The sequence below is a fragment of the Benincasa hispida genome, chromosome 8, assembly GCF_027475165.1.
Source record: "Benincasa hispida cultivar pf3 chromosome 8, pf3_genome.v1.1, whole genome shotgun sequence".
Classification (NCBI taxonomy): domain Eukaryota; kingdom Viridiplantae; phylum Streptophyta; class Magnoliopsida; order Cucurbitales; family Cucurbitaceae; genus Benincasa; species Benincasa hispida.
In genome coordinates, this window is record NC_143485.1 from 68,126,903 (window position 1) to 68,133,599 (window position 6,697).

The window sequence follows — 6,697 nt, forward strand, 5'->3', positions numbered from 1 at the left end:
GATCACAAAAAAATTGTTCATTAGGGGATCAGTGGGACTTAAGGAATAAGAGGTAATTTTAGGGGTAGAACAGATATTCAATCCAGCCGTTATTACGAATAACCTGTGAAGGGTTAACTTATTAATCATGGTTATGTCAAGTGGATATAATATATCTATAGTGAGGGGAGTTCAACTATAGGCTTTATTGGAGTGATCCATTAGTTAACAAATGGGGGTTAGTTCGGTCTAATGAGTTTAGCCAAATAATCTCGGATCGTTGGAGCCCATGATCTGTAGGTCCATGAGGTCCCCCTACTAGCTCAGAAATGCATTAGCTCTAGAGTAGTGTGATAAGTTAATTTGAAACGTTCAAATTAGAATCAAATAGAATTGGAGAATATATATTTAAATACGATTTAAATATATGAAGATGGATTTGTATAAAAATTAATTTAATATTGGATATTAAATTAATTAGAATTATTTAAATTATTTAAATAATTATTTATTAATTTTATTAGAAAATTAATTTATGAAATTAATTTGTAAAATTAACGAATGTTGATTGTTAAATCAAATATGATTTTAAAATCAAGTATGGATTTTGGAAATAGAAAAATTACACAAATGGAAAATTGAGATTTTCCAACTCCATCTTCAAGTAGCTCACTAATAACCCACCATCTTCAAGCTTCAATTACTCCGAGCATGAGCTGCATCTCATACTTTTTGCATGATGGTCTGCAATATATTGAAGAGATTGGAGTGATTTTGAGGCAATGCAATCAAAAGAATTTTGCTGAAAATTCGGTTAAAGAAGGAGTTCTTCATTAGGTCACTGCTGTGAGCATTCTCCAAGTTTCCTTTGATTCCAAGCTTATTTTGAGTCGCACGACTCAATCTAGAGCACCAAGAGAATAGTAGAGAAGATCTTGTGGTGGTCTGCACAAAGATTTGGAGGAATTTACAACTGGAAATCAAGATTTTAAAGGTTCTTCAAAGGTATGTCTTGAAACCCATTAAATTCTGCTATAGCATGTTTTCATTTCTGCCAAAATTAATGAAAAGTGCTTAACGATCCTTGTTGCTTCCGTTGCGTGCTAGTACGATCCAACAATTGGTATTAGAGCATCATATAAGCATTCAATTCGGTTTAATTATGGTTTGGTGGGTGTTTTATATGAGTTATATAAAACTGTTGTACTGATATGGTTTTCTCAGTTTTGGTTTTTAATTTCTCTTTGATTTCTCGCTTAAATTTGTAATTGACTCTTACTTGACGAGCTTATATGTGTTCCCAAGTGTCTGTAATTTATTTGGAGTCAAGTTGAAATTAAACTGTAAATTGAAGAAACAAGCCAAAAGGCCGAGTTGCAGATTCCAGATTTTCAGCCTTTGTTCATATCGTCATTGAGCTTTAGTAGCTAAACGATCATTTAGCTTCATGCGTTAGATGAGGTGAAGAAAAGCTAGACGATCGTGTAGCTTCGAGCATTGATCATTGAAGTATGTGCGCTAGACGATCGTGTATCTCTGGGACCTAAACGATGCGTTGTTTTGCTATATGATGGCACTATACGACCGTGTAGCTTCGCGTGGGAGCTAAACAATGTGTTGAAGAGCTATGCGATAGCACTACACGATAATTTACTTATGTGCGGAAGCTGAGCGATGTGTCGAGAGCTATGCGATAGCACTACACGATCGCTTACCTTTGTGCACGCGCTAAACGATCAAGACAAGGTGCTAAACGATGGCGCTAAGCGATCGTGTAGTATTTGTCCACAATAAACGATGGAGCTGCACGATAGTGTGAGACACTAAGCGATCGTGTAACGTCTTTCGACACTAGACGTGAAACTATGCGATAGAAGGAAGACACTACACGATCATATAGCTTGGTCAGGCGCCATGCATTGGTGCTACACGATTACGCAAACACTAAACGATCAGGCAAATGCATAACGATGGTCATCAATGCTAAACGAGCAACCTTAGCGAGATATTGAGCATGAAGCGAGAGCAACCAGTTTGACTGGTTCTCTTGAGGTCCGGTCCGGTTTAGCCTTAAATGGTTTTTGGTTGGACCGATTCAGACGGTTCGGGTCCGGTTCAAGCGGTTTAGAGCGGTTCGAGCGGTTTTGAAGCTGCTTTGTAATAATTAGGCTTTTGTTTGCTTGTTTTTGCCAAAACTAAAAACCATATCAGTCCATGTTTAATTATTTATGCATTGGATTTATGTTATAATTAAGTAAATCTTGTATGTGCATCTAGTATGCCATTTAGATTTAAAATCCCACCATAGGAAGCATGCTACATGCATTGAAAGTATATTATAAGTTGTTATAATATATAGTATGCATGTTAGGGTTTCTTGTATTTAATATAAGTGTTATATTAAATGCCTTTATGTATGTTGTGGATGTTTAGCATGTCTAAAGTTTCATAAGTTGTTATAAAATTGGGTTAGACATTTAAAATCCATAACAAAGAATAGCTGCATGCTTACGTAGGTTCACCATTTATTTTAATAGTTAAAATAGGTCGTTAAACTTGTAAAACTAGGGTTACAAACTCAACTGGTAAATAATCCTGTCGAAGGCTGGGGGTAGTTAAGTTGACGGTCTACGGAACACCTCCTACCTGGGGATTATGGTCGGATTATTGAGCGTTGGTAACCGGTTTTATGAGTATACGTGAGCGAGGTAATAAAACAGTTTATCACCTAGACATCGTAGGTTAAAATCCAATTATAAGCATTATACTTGGATAAACCACATAGACTTAAGGTTGTTTTTATCAGTCGGAAAAGAACCTAAGTATAAAATTTACCCTTGTTATAATAGAACACTTTAGTGGTAGTCTAATAACTTCTATATGATAGAGTTATTAGAAAAATTCAGTGGGAGATTAATAACATATACGATACGTTATTTATAGCTCTCACGTCTCTAAGAGTTCACAGTCTGAATTTAAGCGGTACTTCGTGTCACCCTAGAAGTGACCTCAATTCGGAAAGTATTTTTTAGCTTAAATCTAGATTTTGGTGAATAAGGGGAAGTTGTTTGAACATAAATCAAGTGTATGATTTCAACTACCACGTCTCCACATAGTTCACACCGTGAGATTCATATGACGCTTCGTGTCATCCTGGAAGTGACCTCCATTTAGAAAGTGGATGTATGAGTAAATATCAAGGTGAACGGGGAAGTAGTTCATAGTAAGTGGGTGAAGGAAATATGTCAACATATCCTGCAGTCTCTTCCGTTAGTTTGGACCGTGAGATTCCTATGTTGCGCCTGCTGGTTAGCTTTAAGTGGCCCTTTTCTAGTCGTTTAACGACGACTATCCCCACGGAGAATTGTAACATAGAATTCAGAAAAACTTAAGCTCCAGAAATGGATAAGATTTCTTAGATCCATTCCCAACCTTGACTCTCCACTTCGGTAGCATAGTTGGGGCTAACCTCTGATGTTTGAAAATGAAGGGTTGTGCTTATAGAATTATTAAGTGTTAATAATTTCTTACCAAAAATGGTACCTAAATGACTATTAGAATATGGGTTATTCTGGAGATAGTATTAAGTCAATAATGTCTTGATGTAGTATCGTTGCAAAAGAACAATCTTGGACACATTATTAAAATTGCTAAAACTTTATTGGATTTAAAAGTAATTCACTTATAGAATTTGTTTATAATTTCAGAATGACGAGTTCAATAATACAATTATTGGCATCGGATAAACTCATCGGGGATACTTACGTGACTTGGAAATCAAATTTGAACACGATACTTGTGATAGACGATTTACGGTTTATCTTAATGAAGAATTGTCCTCCCATTCCTAGCTCTAATGCAACCCGAAATGTTCGAGATGCGTATGACAGATGAGTCAGGGCAAATGATAAAGCCCGTGTTTATATCTTTGCCAGCCTATTTGATGTCTTGGCACAGAAACATGAGGATATGGGTACTGCCAAAGAGATTATAGAATCTCTGCGAGGGATGTTTGGACAACCGTCCCTCACCCTGAGGCATGATGCCATTAAGTACATTTACAATAGCGCATGAAAGAGGGGACCAATGTCCGTGAAGATGTCCTGGACATGATGGTCCACTTTAATGTGGCAGAAGTAAACGGTGCTATCATGGATGAGAGAAGTCAAGTTGGTTTTATTCTAGAATATCTTCTGAAGAGTTTTCTGCAATTCTGTACGTATGCACTGATGAATAAAATTGAATACAGCTTGATTACTCTACTGAATGAGCTACAGGCATACTAGACTATGTTGAGAACAAAGGGTCTAGAATCAGAAGTAAATGTTACCACTGCTGAAAAGAGAGGAACGTCCTCCAAGCCTAATGTTGCCTTCTCTTCAAAGAGTAAGAGTATTCTTGTGAAGAAGGGCAAAGGGAAAGGGAAAAAGAAACCTGCTGAAAAGAAAGGCAAAGAGAACACTGTAGATAACGGGAAGTGTTTCCACTGCAACGAAGAAGGGCACTGGAAGAGAAACTGCCCTCAGTATCTTGCCGAGAAGAGAGCAGAGAAAGGTAAATAGGCTAACTAGTTCCTGGGGACTGTTTGCTCAGCTCAATCAGTGGAAGAAGTTGCTGCTTGATGTTACTGCTTCTGTAAATCTTGTAAAGAACAAATTGTATATAATTTTGTGATAAATGAAATGTTCATTTTCAGAAATTATGTTTGTTCTAGCAACTTCTATTAAGAATCAAATTGTTAAAAGCCATTTGTAAATATACAGATATTTAAATGGCTAGATCAAAGTATAGTAAAAGATTTCTAGATTTGACTGTTAACAAGAGTTGTTAAGATAGGTCAGATGCGTCTTACTCAAAGAGTTGAGAGTACCTCAATATAGTGGGAGGAAAGTATGCTTTCTGGCCATTATTGAGAATAAAATGCATCACCATATAGTTTAATTAAAGCCTATTGTATATTGACATGTTTACAATGATTCTCTCGGCTAAAGTGTTTGAGAATCACCTAGCAGGACTAGATATACCAGATTAATAACCTAGGGTAAGTGGGAGAAATATCAGGCATGGGATACCGAATGGTAAACCATGGGTATGGGATGTCCTAGTTTATTGTGTTTCTCTATAAAGCTTAGAAACTCAGTCTTATATATTGGATATATAAGCTACCACTGGAGTTTTAGTCCAAGTGGGAGTTTGTTGGATTTTATGTCCTAAAACTCATGGTTTGTAAACAATAGAACTTACTTTGAAAATTCTTTGAGTAGATATTTTGCTTAATAGAAATCCAATAAACCTAAAAGGCCCATGACTATTGGATGAGTACTTGAACTTTATGTGGAGACATAAAGGTAGATCAGGTTCGAGTAAATAGTCAAAATGATCTATAGTATATGAATAAGGTTGGGTACCTTATTCTGGTAACACTATTGGATGCGACCTGCTCTATAGTTGTTACAAAGAGTTGTAAAGTGCTACAAATGAAGTGATCCTAATTCGTTCATGTTGAGACATGAGGAGCGGGGGTGTCCTTATGCAAAAGGGTTTGTACAAGATTGGACCACGAAATTAGTCACTCTTACTTTATAACGTTGTTTATTGTTTAAGATTGACTATTTCAATGTAACGACCCGACTCCCTAGGACTTAAGTTATGCCTTTACTAAATACATGCATGCATGGAACTTAAAACGACACTCTTTTATGGTGAAATAAATGCTAAATAAATAAGGTAAGTGTAAAAGGCTTTCATTAAATTCAAATATTAAAAACAACAATAGGGTACCCATAAACATAAATGATAATAAATAAGTCTGAAAACGATTCTTAATAGTGAGTTTCAAACATCAAAACTGAAAGTTAAGAAAAACATAAAAAAAAATCTAAATCTCATGAGCGGAAGCATAAAACTAGTCCCAGTGGCTCGATCACGAATTTCGCTTGTCCATCATCGGTGCATCTCTACCTTTACCTGAAACAACAACATGAGAAAGAATGAGTATAAAATACTCAGTAAGTAACCCCACTGCTGGGGTCAGGTTAGGCATCTATGTCCTCTAGATGCCTACCTCAGGTGGAACGTATAAACTGTACTAGTCTTCATGGGACACATACATACATGAAAAACTGAGTTCTATCCTACTGTAGCTAAATATGCCCACTACCTTTGGTGAATCCTGAAGAAAACATAATCTGGTGAATCCTGAAGGAAACACAAACTTGTGAATCCCAAAGGAAACACAAACTGGTGAATCTTGAAGGAAACACAAACTGGTGAATTTCGAAGGAAACACAAACTGGTGAATCTCGAAGGAAACACAATATCTGGTGAATCCTGAAGGAAACACAAATAGGTGAATCCCGAAGGAAACACAATATCTAGTGGATCCTAAAAGAAACACAATATCTGGTGAATCCCGAAGGAAACACAAACTGGTGAATCCCAAAGGAAACACAAACTGGTGAATCCCGAAGGAAACACAAACTGGTGGACATTCTAACTAATCAGAAAAATCACTATCACAATCTCGACATCACAATCTCAACATGGTTCTATAACATACATATACATCTTAAATTTCTTCATCATAGTTTTACAACATATGTATGCATATCATCCTCCTCAGATTCAGCAAGATCTCTAATAAAAATAATATACTCAAATCATACTAGTATTCAAACATCTCTATGCGCAACTAGCCTTTTAAACTCTCATATCAGCA